This window comes from Giraffa tippelskirchi, chromosome 8 (genome assembly GCF_054371585.1).
Source record: "Giraffa tippelskirchi isolate mGirTip1 chromosome 8, T2T-mGirTip1v1.2.pri, whole genome shotgun sequence".
Classification (NCBI taxonomy): Eukaryota; Metazoa; Chordata; class Mammalia; order Artiodactyla; family Giraffidae; genus Giraffa; species Giraffa tippelskirchi.
Genome location: NC_137282.1, coordinates 136,531,375 through 136,546,282, shown reverse-complemented (window position 1 = coordinate 136,546,282; position 14,908 = coordinate 136,531,375). Strand labels below are relative to the sequence as shown.

The following is a 14,908-nucleotide window of genomic DNA, read 5'->3' as shown; positions in this document are numbered from 1 at the left end:
CAATGTGGGAGACCTGGGTTCGATCTTTGGGTTGGGAATATCCCCCGGAGAAGGGAATGGCTACCCATTCCAGCATTCTTGCCTGGAGTATCCCACGGACAGAGGAGCCTGGCAGGCCACAGTCTATGGGGTCTCAAAGAATTGGACACGACTGAGTGACTAAGCACGACACACACAGCATAGTGTTATCTTATAGTGTCCTCTTCTTATTTTCCTAGCTATCTCCTGTGACATATAATAGCACAATCAACCCCACCTTAAGTCTTCAGAAATAGTTTCATTTACCTAATGAGATCCATCCTTTCTGGATTCAGAATGAAGGTCTAAACACCCTCTAAAATGACTCCATGAATCTACTCTCTTGTCGTCCCCACACCACCTTTCTTCCGCTTATTTTTTTTTTCTTTTAATTTATTTATTTTTTAGTTAAAGGATAATTGCTTTACAGAATTTTGTTGTTTTCTGTCAAACCTCAACATGAATCAGCAACAGGTATATTGACTTGCTAATTCCATCAGAGAGGGCACCTTGGTCATTCAGGTTCAAAACTGCACAGTCACCTCTAACTCATTCTTAGTCCTGAGATGCAACTTGATTTTGTCCATCATGAAGGGGCCTGGCCCAACCCAGGGACATGACCAGAAACTTGTGGTCTCCATCATATGTGGCAATGGTACCTGTGTTATCAAAGGCCCCTGTTGAGTGCAAATTCAAGATTCTGCACATGGGTGGAAGGTTGGGGGAACTTGAAGGAGCATCTCTGACTGCTTCAGGATGGCCAACCCTGAAAACTTCATTCTGGAAAGGGTCTGGTGGATTTAAGGATGATCCTGTTCACAAAGCCATGAGCATGTCTTATGATTTGAGTGTAATTCCTAAGAGGTAGGGGGACAGTCTGGATGTTCCCTAGAGTCCTTTCCAGTCAGAGGGTTGTGACTTGCATCTTGTGAAGCCGCAGCACGGAGAACAGCTGTGGATATGACAGGAAATGGTAGGAGATGAGAATTCAGCATGAGGCAAAATGTCTTTGTTGTTCTCAGCCTCCTGGGTCTCCAGGGCTCAGGGCCAAAACATTGGAGGCTGGGAAATGCCAGGGGAATGTCTTTAGCTAAATTTCTTCAGATGGAGACTTAGATAATCAGCTTTTAACATGTATATTGCAAAATGTTTACCTTCGACTAATCTTGTGGGTTGAGCCAGGAGCCAGAGGTCACCGTGTACTCTGTTAATCCTTATAAGGGCCAAGGTGGGTTTCTCTGGTGGCTCAGTGGTAAAGAATCTGCCTGCCAATGCAGGAGATGCAGGTTCAATCCCTGGGTTGGGAAGATCTCCTGGAGGAAGAAATGGCAACCCACTCCAGTGTTCTTGCTTGGGAAATGCCATGGACAGAGAAGCTTGGCAGGCTACAGTGCATGGGGTACTGGCAGGAAGCCCTGGGAGCTGGGGACATGTGTGACCCCATATCCCCAGCTTTCCTGCTCCCAACTCGTGGTTCTAGGACATAGGGTCAAAGTTGTGGAGTCTGCGGAATTCTGGGTAACATTGCAAAACAAAAGCTGCAGCTCATCCTCCTTATCCTGCCTCAGATTATCTGCTCCCCATAACTATGTCGTGGGAACCTTCCCCCAACCAATGTGGGGAATCTTCGGGATTGCACCTCCACTTAACCCCATTCCATCACTACAGTGTGCTTTTCAGGGAGTGTCAGGAAGAGCAGGGAACTCCTAGGACCCCTTGGCCCTGGGGAGTCTGTTTGGAACAGCCACAGTGGTTTCTGAAGGTTTTGATGATCTGTCAGAGGACGCTCACGAGGTCACGTCTTCTTCCTGGGAGTCCTTCCCACAGCTTCTGTTCACAGGACGGGCTATTCATTGGTGAGAAATTCTTTTTTTTTCTAAGTTGAATGTGCTTATTTTTAATTGAGGGATAATTGCTTTACAATATTGTGTTGATTTCTGCCAAACATCAACATGAATCAGCCACAAGTATATCTACGTCCCTTCCCTCTTGAACCTCTCTCCCACCTCTAGCTCCATTCCACCCCTCTAGGTGGGAAATTCTCGATGAGACTGGAAATAGCTTTCCCTCTGTTACATTGCTGGAGTCCTCTTTCTAGCCAGGATTATGGGCTCTGGCTTTTGCGGAATTTTGGTTTGTTTGTTTTGGTTTTTTGCTTGTTTGTTTTCTGCCATTTCTACTGCTCAATTAGAAAAAATAATTTTAAAAACATATCTATTAATAGTATGTTTGGTTTCTAGCAGAGACAGATGTTATTGGTGCTCCATCCATATTTGCATGCTTGCCAACTCTACTGTTTTAAGCTTTTTTGAGATGTGATTAATATTTTAAGAAACTGCATGTATTCAGTGTATGCAATTTGATGGGTTTGAACATATACATTCACCCGTGAAATTGTCACCACAACCAAGATAATAAACAAACATTTTATTATCACCACACATTTCCTCCTGTAGGGGATCTAGCTGGGTTAGAACTCCTATGGCAAGAACAATAATAATTATCATTATTATGGATGGTGTGCTTGCCTGGGAGCCAGTGAGTACGCTAAGTGCTTGTTGTGATTATCTTCACATCGATGATGTGAGTCACATACTATTACTAGCCTCATTTTTCTGATAACAAAAGCTGAGGCATAGGTAGAGTAAGGAAACTTTCTGGAGCCATACAGCTACCAAATGACAAAGAGAAGGACCAGGTTATTTTCCCTTTAATTACTGCTCGTCAGAAAACGTCCTCTTCTCATCTCACCTCTGGGACTCAGCTATGAACACACCAGGTATGATGAAATCTTAAACGCAAGTTTCTTGAAATTTTAGAGGGAGAAGAGTATAGTTTTCTCTTAAGCAATTTAAAAAATATCCCTCACCTCATAATTCATTGAAGAGAAGGTAGAATATTCAGCAAAGTAGAAGGAAGGAAGGAAGAAACAGAAAGAAAGGGAGGAAGAAAGAAAAAGAGCCAACACTATAACACTAATATTTTTAGTGTTTTCTCTGTAGCATTTATCTCAGGTATAATTTTGGAAGGATAAAGGCTCAAGTAAAAAATTTGAAACTTGAAACTCAAATAGCTTTTCCCAAACTAGCTGAGTGTAGCTTGTTGAAAATTGTGCTGGGGGCAAAGGCCAACAGGTTATAAGGGACTAAGATTAGAAAATGTGTGTGAAATAGGAAAAGAGGCTGAGGACTTGGATTCCTGCTGGGTGGGCTGGTCTGGCTCAGAATGGTGGGTAGTAGAATGTGCTGGAAGCACACGGTGGCCCTGGAATGCAGGTAGAGTCCTGCAGCAGGAATTTGCCTCTGAGTCTCGGAGCCTCAACCCAGAGTCTTTATGGTCAGAATTCTGATTAAGACACCTGGGCAAAAATAGTAGGTACTGCCTGTGTTTCTGTCAGTGACAGAGGGAATCATAATTTAGAACATTAGGAAGAATGTAGATACAGGAAGAAGAGTTAGAACAGAACATCTTGATGATAAGTCATTGGCATTCAGGCTTTCAGCAATTTTCATTAGCAGCGTAGTGTAGGAATATGTGGAGAAAGGAACCAGAAGGACTGATCATGTTTTGTTGGTTTTTTTTAACATATATTTTGCTTTGTATCCCTTCTCAGGGAGAGGGGGAGGAGATAAATTAGGATTTGGGGGAATAACAGATACTCACTGCTATATGTGGGCTTCCCAGGTGTCTCAAAGGTAAGTCATTCGCCCGCCAACGCAGGAGACACCAGTTCACTCCCTGTGTCAGGGAGATCCCCTAGAATAGGAAATGGCAGCCCACTCCAGTCTTCTTGCCTGGAAAATCCCGTGGACAGAGGAGCCTGGTGGACTGTAGTCCATGGGGTCACAAAGAGTCGGACACAACTGATTGAGCATGCACACACACTATGTATAAAATTGACAGCCAATAATGACCTACCGTGTAGCACAGAGAACTATACTCAGTATTTTGTAAAAACCTATAAGTGAAAAGAAACTGAAAAAGGAATATACACGTATAACTGAATCACACTTGAAGCTAACACACAGTATGGTAAATCTATACCACTTCAAAGGGATCAACTCTACTTCAAAACCCTTCTCTGAGAAACTTTCACATCCCAGGGTAGACCACGATAGACAGATAATTTGGGTATCTGTTCATCTTCCATAATTTGAGTTACAAAATTTCCTGTGGAAGACAGAAAAATCTGTTTCTTTAATTTTCATAAACATAAATTCATTTGCACCTGAAAACAATCTTTGAGAACTCTTCTGTTTCCATCACTCCAAAAGAAAATTGTGCAATATTCTAAGAAAGCAAACAACTTTGTTTTGACTTCAAAAGATATAATTAACGATGCAAGACATAGAAACATAAAACAAATCATTGTGGGAGGTGTTATAAGTCTCCCAACTGCCAAAAATGTTGGTGTTAGAAATAAGAGACATTCATGCCTCAGGACTCAAAGTCAATAATTCCCCAGAGTGTGTTTTCTCAAACTGTGGATCTCAACCCCTCAGTGGGTTATAAATCTGAGTGGATTATGTCCACCATTTAAACACATAGTAGAAAATATCAAAGTGCATCGCGTATAAGAAGGTTATGCACGCCATGAGCATTTTTTTCCATTGCAAACACACGCACAAGTGTACATAATTGGTTCTATCATAAAATCTATTTCTTCTCACGGATTCAAACAGTTTCAAAGATGCTCCATTTGCTAAAGTAATCTTCAACCTAGATCTCTATTACCATTTATTAAATGCCTAAAAATTTCCAGGACCATTAATACTAATGTGTAAGAAAACTTTTTAGAAAATGACAATGATGCTCTCTTTGTACACGAGTCAGCCAGAAGATTGTCGTCATGATGATAACAGTGCACATTCACTGAACACTATTTGTGTCTGTTGTGAATTGTGCTAAATATTTTGTTTGGTACAATATCTAATCTATTTCTCATAATGACCCTATGAGGAGGCTACTATTTTTCTTCCTATTTTTCAAATGACTCAAGAGAAGTTTCCAGAACAACAGTAACTTGCCCCAGATCCCTCAATCAATAGAACTCAAGCCCATGCCTGTCTGACTCCAAAGACAAAGCCTTGCACCATCATATTGCATTGTTTTTCAAGAACAAATCCCTCACAGAAAGGTTTTCCATGGGTTAAACCTTCCTTTGTGGTCTAACTTGTAAAACGTTCCCCAGTTAGCACTAGGATGATTCAACCTCCTTCAGGTCCCCACAGAAGATTGCTAGAGGGTGTTTCTACAGTTATGGTTTTGGGTGTGGAGGATGGGAAGCTCTTGGAGGAAGTTGATTCCTGATCTGGCTCTAAGAAACCGGTTCGTCCTCCCCCAACAGACTCTGTCCTAACAGGCCTGAGGGCTTAGATTCTGGGAGAAACCTGCTCCTTCGACTGAAGGGTAGGCATTCTGCTCATCCCTCCCTTCTACCAAGAATGAAGTTTACTCCACGACCGGAAGACAGCAACAAAGCAGACTAGGAGTCCTCCATTTGGGACTCCCTGGAACTAGAATGAATTTCTCTAGGTCAGTTATCAGCAAACTTTCTCGACAAAGGGCCAGATAGTAAATCCCCTAGATTTTGTGAATCATGTGGTCTCTGCCACAATGCTGCAATCTAGCCACTGTAAGTCAGAAGACAATATAGCAACACTTAAATGAGTGTGGCTGGATTTGGCCACTGGGCTCTGATTTGCCAGCCCCCACTCAAGAGTCTAAATCTGAATCTTCTCTAATGGCCAGTTCGGGAGAAGAAAAGTATAACTTTCCTTGCATCTTAGTTCTCTATTCACCTGGAATCCTCTTTGTTGTGTGTCTATAGCCCCCAATATTCACGCAGCCTTTTACCAGCAGTCCTGCACCAAGACCTAGGAATCTGCAGAGGACGGAGGATACCTGGTGCTTGTTCCCAAGACCCACTTGTGTTGGTAGGCCCCTGTGCTGTCACGATGATGTGTGGACGTGTGGGAAGGTCTCCCCACCTGGCCCTAAAGGAAGGACTCCTGTGAGACACTGTGTCTTTCAAGATTCCTGTCTCCTGTACTCAAGAATGAAAAGTTAGAGTGAAAGTCACTCAGTTGTGTCCGACTCTTTGCGATCCCATGGACTATACAATCCATGGAATTCTCTAGGCCAGAATACTGGAGTGGGTAGCCTTTCCCGTCTCCAGGGGATCTTCCCAATCCAGCGATCGAACCCAGGTCTTCCGCATTGTGGGAGGATTCTTTACCAGCTGAGCCACAAGGGAAGCCCAAGAATACAGGAGTGGGTAGCCTATCCCTTCTCCAGCAGATCTTCCCAATCCAGGAATCAAACTGGGGTCTCCTGCATTGCAGGTGGATTCTTTACCAACTGAGCTATCAGGGAAGCCCTTACTCAAGAATAGTACTTTAGAGTAGTCCTCAACAAATGAAGCCAACAACTTCCACAAAGAACTGGCAGCAAAAATGACCCCACGTACCTATGTCATGGGTAAAATCCTTGTTAAATAAGGTCTGTCCTGACATAGAGGTTTCCCTCCACTAAGTAAAGCCCTCCAGGCCCAGAGTCCCACCCACACCAGAGGGCTGCTGTTTGCGTTTTCACTCTCTGTGTCTCTTGTTCAGTTTCTAATTAAAAAGAGGATAGTCATCCTAATATAGCATTGAGTGTGAAAATAAACATGCAAAACTATAAGTAATATGACCTAATCATTTTCTAAGATAATGTATATTTATATTTCTTTCAAGTTTCCTTCTTTCCTTCTTTCTCTTCTTTCTCTCCCTTGCCACCTTCTTCTTTCCTCCCCTTCCCATCCGTATTTCCTTCCTTCTCTTTTTTTGTATTAACAATCTCCTTCTACTCTCTAAGAAGACATATTCTAGGAACCACAAGGTCTTTCTCCACTTAGAGGGCAAGGGTGAGGATATCAGCTTGAAGGAATGGAAGGTGAACTGATTGCTCTGTCTAAGAAAGGAAACACAGAGAAGCTGGGAGAGTGATCTGGGCACGCGGAAGCCAGTGCCGGGGAAAATGAACTTCGGCAGAGAGGAAGGCTGAGGTTGAGGTTGGGACAATGATCATGAGAGCTGTGGGTAAGCAAGGTGAAAAGCCTCTTCCATCTCTTCTTTGGAATCTTCAGGAACACTTCAGTCTAATGGTTGTGGGACTGAGTGCGTATTCTTTGGGTAGGTAAAGAAGCAAGTTAGTGCAGCGTGAAGACAGATTTTCCCACATGGAAAGTTAATATGTGCTTTATCCTCTTTCTTTCTCACATATAAACCATCACTCGTATATACATTATATATATATTTTCCTTACATAGATGTGCAGTATACAACAAAACCACTGAAATATTAACAGTTGTTGATTTTTCACATGGTGGTGGTACCAGTATTTTTATTATTTATGTTTGCTTTTTTTTTAATTTTCTGAACTTTGTATAAGGAAGATGGGATAATTTTATCACAGAGAAAAAAGAAAGCAAACAGCCCTTTATCAGTTATTTTCACCTAAATGTTTATATAAAGGGATAAGAAAGGGAGAAAGACTGAACACTGTTTGAGTAAGGGAGTGCTGGAGAGGAAGCTGTGGGTGGGGAGGGGGTCCCAAATCTTCCCAGATTCCATTTTTACTGAGGATGCTTGGCTAAGAACATTAGAAAAGCATAAATATAGCATCGGTTTTCTTTTCTGAAATTCCTCAGGGCAAAGGTGTGCTGGTTGATGAGACATTTTCCCACATTCTGGGTCCAGAAAGAGAGAAGAAACATTAAAGGTGGGGAAATGGATATTTACAGTGTGCTCCGTCTCCATTTTTATGTTACCATGTTTGAAATACTGTGGTCATACTTTATGTCCCCTCCCACCTATGCTGACTCCAGGTGGCCCAACTCTCTGAACCTTCAAGTGGCATTTTACCGAGGTTTTGTTCCTGGCGCGTTTTTTTTTTTTTTGAGGAGTGGTGAAGATGCCCAATGAGAAGAGATAAGGAGAAAAGCAGAGGACAGGCAGAGGACCTGGGGCCCTTCCTCTGGTTCAGTGAATGTTTAGAAGGCGCTTACTTGAGGGCTGATTGAGGATTGGAGAATAAGGCAGAAACCCTATCCTACAGGAGCCTTAATACCATGTTTCTCATCCCAACAGCACATTAGAGTCACCTGGGGGTGTACTGAAAAATGCCAGAGTCTCACCCAAGACCACCCAAGCAGAATCTCAGAGGGAAGGATCTGGGCATTAGTATTTTTTAAAATCACATTATTAGAGGTGTCTGTAATATAGAGCAAAGGTTGAGAACAGTAGTTTGAAAGCCAAGGCCGAGCAGGAAGGTAGATGCAACTCCATGTGCTAGGAGAGGAATGTAAGAGTCCTGGTGAGTTGTGAAAGAGGAAGAGATCAAATTTCCTCTAGAGGTGAGGTTGGGTGAAAGAAGAAGAGACACTTTAGCTCCATTTTAAAGGACAAGAGGCAGTTGACCAAGTAGGACAAAGGGGACAGGGTGGGGTGCATTCCATGCAAAGAAACCAACCAGTGCCAAGGCATGGAGGGATGACATGTGGGGGAGACCCTGGAGCCACCTAGCGAAGGCTGCTGTCACACACCACCGACACCGGGGTGACTCAGCCGTCAGGAATGTATTATCTCAAACGTAACCAGCCTGCAGCATGGATTAAGTTAGAGACAGAGGTGAGGAGCCTGGGGTAGTGACTTGTTTTTCTAGCATGATGTAGGCAATAAAAGAAAACTCTACACAAGGAGACTTGATAAGATTTGGGGGCCAACTGATATGCCAGGTGGAAGTCCGAAAGAGGAAGTGGATCCAAAAATAACTCAGAGGTATGACTGGAAGTATCGTAGTGGGTTTAGTTTTTGTGGTTCCTTTTAAAGAGAAATGGAGAAGTCCATCTTTCAGGGGAGGAGTGAGTTCAGTTTCAGGTTTGATGGGAAGGAGGTCATAGAGGATATCCTTCTGGAGACATCAGAGAGCAGAAGAGATACAGAACTCGTCTCAAGGGAAGACTTAGGGCTGGAGACCTAAAGGGGAAGCCAACCCACAGAGGGGGACGGTTGAAACCTTGAGGTATTCATGGCCCAAAGGCAACAGCAACAATGACAAAACGGACCCAAGGGAGCTCCTTCATTGTGCTCTTGTACATGAATCCTCTCCTTCCCTTCAGTGCACAGGGGCTACTTCTGAAGGCCAGAGACAACTGGTATCTTGGCTTCTACTCCTGGGCCAGCTAGGATGGCTGTGACTACCCCAGGCCCTGGCTCTCTCAAAGCCTGGGATGGACTGTGTGAAGTGTCTAAACCATAACAAGGTCTGGCAGGTGTGTTGTTCTTCAAGGATTGGAAATCAGGGCTGCCATCAAAAGCAAGACCATTTAGCAAGACCATTCCCTGGTTGTCTGGTGGCTAAGACTCCTTGATCTCAATGCAGGGGGCCTGGGTTTGATTCCTGGTTAGGGAATTAAATTCCAGATGCCACGACTAAAGATCTCACGTGCCATAACTAAGACCCGGTGCCGTCAAATAATTTTTTGTTAAAAAGTAAGATCATTTGGTTTACCCTAAAATGTTACCTCCACATTCTGCTAGGTCTCTAAGAGGAAACCAGTACAGACTCTGGAGGGACTAGGGCCCCCATGAGTATCATGATTTCGAGTCTTTCTTGGGACGTTCCTGTAATAGTTGGCATTCCTCTGCGCCTCTATTTTCCACAAGTGGATCTGACCTAAAGACTGTGCTCCATAATTTAGGCTGTTAGTCCAGGGAAGCTTCTTGAGTGACACATGGAAAAAGTATTGGATTCACCATTGGGAGAACTGAGTTCTAATACTGACTCAGTTTCTGAAACATTCAGTTAAGTCAAACCCTGAATTTACTTCTTCATCTGTAGAAGGAAAGAAATAGCCTAAAGGATTTTGAAAGCTCCTTGAAGCTCCAAAATTCCATCATTTTTAGGTCCCAATCGGAGCCCAGATCAAGGCTATTCAATGCCTGTTGTACCTGAAACTGGTCAATCAATCCCAAACCCATGTATTCGTGAGAATGGAGAGATAAGTAGGTTCCTTTTATGCTTTTTTGACTCCTTTGGCCTTAAAACTGGTCCTCTTCCCTGCTGTCTTCTGTCACTTGATGTTTTCTCAGAGAACCATATTCAACAAAAATTGCTAAAAGCAAGCAGTTTTGGCCAGATTGACTTCTCAGCAATTAAACCAAACAGTTGTTCCAAGAATATGTTTGCTCTTTCTCAGCCACTGCGGCACCACAGGCAAACTTCTCCGTGGCAAAGGGCCCCGTTTGCCAATCTTTGCAGGTAAAAAGCCGTCTCTCCCTCTGGCAGTGGAGATTTTCGTGTTGTGGCCTGAAAGGAAGGCATTGTCAGTTTTATTATTATTTTTGAATGAAAATGTTTTGAATCATTTGATGACTCCTCCTCTAGAACTGGGTGGAGTGATGACTAAGTTGCGAGAGGGCCTTACAGGGTAAGCCAGGTCTCTGTGTAGCTATGAGAGGACATTTTTTTCTTGAACAGCAAATACCTTGCTTGACCAATTCCAGGCAGTCAGAGACCAGCCATTCCATGTTCTACTGCTTGAGTTTTGGTTCCTGAGATATAAACACGAAGTGAGAATAAGGGGCCTGTGTCTTATGGAGGGACATCTAACACAGAGAGGTGGAGTAATGTGCCTGGAACATCTTAGAGTTTTTATAGCAGTTTAAGAAGATAAGATTGGAGAACAATATGGAGATTCCTTAAAAGACTAGGACTAAGACTACTGTGTGTGTGTGCTTAGTTGCTCATTTGTGTCCAACTCTGAGACCCCCTTCGACTACAGCCCATCAGATTCCTCTGTCCATGGGATTTCCCAGGCAAGAATACTGAAGTGGGTTGCCAGTCCTTTCTCCAGGGAATCTTCCCAACCCAGGGATCGAACCCAGGTCTCCTGCATTGCAGGCAGATTCTTTACGGCCCGAACCACCAGGGAAGAATATACCCTGGGCATATCTTCTGAAAAAACCATAATTGAAAAAGACACATGTACCTCAATGTTCATAGCAGCACTGTTTACAGTAGATAGGACATGGAAGCAACTTAGATGTCTACCAACAAATGAATGGATAAAGAAAAGGTGGTATGTATATTTAGTGGAATATTACTCAACCAAAAAAAGAATGAATTTGAGTCAGTTCTATTAAGATGGGTGAACCTAGAGCCTATTTTACAGAGTGAAGTAAGTCAGAAAGAGAAAAGCAAATATAGTGTATTAACACATATATGTGGAATTTAGAAAAATGGTATGATGAACCTATTTGCAGGGAAGGAATGGAGACACAAATAAAAAGAACAGACTTGTGGATATAGTAGGGGAAAGAAAGAGTGGGGCGAATGGAGAAAGTAGCATCAACCTATATACGCTACCATGTGTGAAACAGACAGCTGGTGAGAAGTTGCTACATAACACAGGAAGCCCAGCCTGGCACACTGTGATGACCTAGAGGGTGGGGTCAGGGGAGGGGAGGGAGGTCCAAGAGGGAAGTGATATATGTATAATTATCACCGATTTGCATTGTTGTACAGCAGAAACCAACACAACATTGTAAAACAATTTTCTTCCAATTAAGAAATAAATTAAAAAAATGAAATTCTACTACTTGAAATTGAAAAACATAAGAAAAGAACCTCATGGGCCCAAACTGAATCCAAGATGCTATGCTTCTTCATATATAAATATATGCATTTGGTATCTTAGAGTAGATGCTAGTTACTCTGCTAAACCTCGTTTTCAGCATGGTTTTCCTCCTAACATTTCATACATCTTCACTGTATAAGGCAAAGAAGCATCTCAGATGCTGCTAAGAGGCTGGTACTGGGATAACTGAGCCAGGATGTTTTAGGATACAAGTCCTTTCAAGGACCGGAAATAATACTACTCATTTTTTGGCCGTATCTCAAGGCATGTTGGATCTTAGTTCCCTGTCCAGGGATTGAAGCTGCACCCCCTGAACTGGAAGGTGGAGTCTTGACCACTAGACCACCAGGGAAGCTCCAATAATACTACATTTTAAAACCCCTGAATTCCATTTCTCCTAGACAGTAGATGGTTTCATTTCTCTGTAACATTCCAACAAAAACCAAGCTGTGAGAGATTGAACCTAATTGTGAACCTACAGATGACATACCTTAATCATGCATAAAGTTGTAAGAGGAAGGAGTATGAGGAAGGAATACTTCTGAATTCTGAGGTTATAAGGAAATTGGAGAAGCTTTAGTGTCCATCCCCATCCCCATGCAGCAGTACATGTAAATGAAGTAGGTCATACTAATTGTAGAGGTCACAAGGCCTGGCAGTTCTATAACCTCTTTCAGAAAGGCAACCCAAGAAACCTTCGTAGTCACTTCTTTTCTTTATCCACTTGAAGTTTCTCTCTAACTGGAGCTTCACAGTCTCCAAAAAGTAACAAATATTCAAAAAAAGTAGATTTAATCATTCACCAGACTCATTTTCTAAGTTGAATAGTACACACTTCATTCTTCAAACCTTTAAAACTATTTTTAGATATCTGATGAATGATCAGGTTATTGCTAATTCCTAGAATTTTCTCATTTCACAACATTTTTTAAATAGTGAAGAGCCTCCTCAGGTTAATTCCTGCATAATTCAGGGAAGAAACATACATTTGTATAAAACCCCTGAGTGACCCTTCACCTACCCAAAGAGCTCTTTTTGGCAACTTGGATTAAGCGTTTTGACAACAGCAAAACATAATCAAGACTGGAGAAGACAGAAAGACTGTAAAGAGTAGACAATAGACCAAGCCAGTGCATCAGGCTGGGGCCAGTTCTAAAAGATCAAGCATCTGTATACATCTTCTTGGCTCCTGGGCAGTCAATGGTTTAAAATACCTTAAAACCACCCATTGATTTTCATAATGATGACCATGGGTCATTTAGAGAGTATGCTACAAAAGGTATCAGTAATAGAGTCCATATAAAAAGTTGGAGAAGTTTAGTTTTTCCTCTAGAATGTTTTCCAACCAAATTTATTCCAGTAAAGTTAATCTTGGCACAAAAAGAGGTCGATTAGCTAGAAAAGTTACTGGTGTATATTGTCAGAAAAATGGAAGCCAAAAGATTTTTCTGTTAGCCACTCAAAAAGATAACAAAAGTAAGGAGCAAAGAGAAAAAAGGAAAAAAAAAAAAGGTGCATCCTCTTAGGCAATTAGCCACGACCCTAATCCCGAGGACCAGGTAGGTTCAATTGATTTGGGGGTAGGAAAGATCTGTCTGAGTATGGGTCATTATTTTGCCTAGATATTTGTTTTGAACACTCCATTTGAAAATGCATAGCAACCTCTGCATCAAAGGTGGCACCATGAGTACTCTGAATAAATTGGGCTTTCAATTCACCAATACCTCTCCGAGGCCTCGATTGATGTCTATAGCAACCTCCTGGCTTTTAGCATAAGTCACCCAATGCACATCAGGCTTCAAAGGACAGATGAGGGGAATGAAATCAAACCCATGAGCTTGATATTAAATGTATATTCAGCAACTTACTCAGCTTTGATGATGAATTCATCTTTATCCGGATCACTCTTTTGTTTAATCCAATATAATGCTTCAGTCATACCCTCTTCAAGGTAACAAACATGAACATATCTCAGCCCCACAAAGTTCTGTGATGTTCTTAATAAAGTATCCATTCAATGTTCACTTAATAAATACTTATTAAATGCCAGCGCTGTGTCTGGCAATGCTCTAAACATGAAAAAGTTTGGCCAAAATTCTTACCCTGATGAAGATCAGGGACAGAGGACATACACAGTTTCTGTTTGTGCTGTATTTTTTGTTTATCACCAAAATGAAATCAAAGAGAGTGAACTGGGAAGTGAGAACAAAAAACACTGATGATGAAAGAGGGCCTAGCTGTCCCAGAGGCCTCAGCAGTGAGCCCTTCCCAGATCTGACCATGCCCCAGACTCAGCAAGGGAGTTGTTAGAAATACAGTGAGTGTGAGAGAGAGAAAGATAGCGAGACAGAGAGGGGAAATATTTTTATATATGTACACATTTTATTAAAATATAATTCATAAATTTAGAGAAAAAGAAGGAAGGACAGGTTGCAAAACCTCACCCCAGATGGCTCTGAGTTCTCCAGGTGTGAGGTCCAGGAATCCATCCTTTCAAAAATCTCCCTAAGCGATTCTGATATGTCCGGCCCAGAGTTGTTCCCAAACTTATGTTTAGAAATCACTGAGCAAGATGTTCTCTTGATGTTTGTATCTGTCAGCCTTCCAGCAGGAAACAAAAGGCACATTCAGTGGGATAAACTAAGAGAAGTTTACAAAGGGATGATTTACAAACGTGTGGTCAGGCTGTTGGGAATCCCCTGCAGGATGGTCGGTCCCAGGGCACAAGTGTTAACATCTCTAAGCCTGAGGGAGAGAGAGAGGAGTCAGGTCCCCCCAAACCGGAGGCAGACGGGGCTGAGCGGTGAGAGCCTTCAGAGAAGGGCTATATGACCTTCAGTTGAGAAAAGCAATCAGTTGGTTCAAACCAACTAGAATCCAGAGGGGCAGGAAGTCCGCTGAGAGAGACCACCTAGCCAGCCTCTGAGAGGACAGAGAGGGATGGAGGAAAGGGTGGAGGGTGTGATTGGAAAGTCCAACGAAAATATTCAGCCCAAGACTGTTTTGTGAAGCTTCTCCAGGAAAATGGAAATGCCCATTGTTCTCAGCAACTTGGTAGGCTGTATTTTGGGCAATTTCGTCAAGAGCAAGAAACCGCAATTCCTTGTTATTGAATGTAGTCCCATTATTCATTCATTACTTATCTAATATTTGTGTTTGTTGAATATTACATATCTCGCCATTCATATTCAGGAAGCAACTTGGAAC

General features: G+C 42.4%; 1 protein-coding gene across 5 annotated transcripts in view; it reads left to right on the top strand.

Annotated features, from left to right (window-relative positions):
* Positions 1-1,578: 1,578 nt before the first annotated feature.
* ADGRF1 (adhesion G protein-coupled receptor F1) overlaps positions 1,579-14,908 on the top strand; it is a 102,326-nt gene continuing 88,996 nt past the window's right edge. For 4 of the 5 annotated variants that reach the window (XM_081519707.1, XM_081519706.1, XM_081519702.1 and 1 more), the window contains exon 1: positions 1,580-1,874. The gene's annotated coding sequence lies outside the window, so the exon portion shown is untranslated. Of the gene's footprint in view, positions 1,875-14,908 lie in introns of all 5 variants that reach the window. The other variant, XM_081519708.1, reaches the window with a different exon arrangement.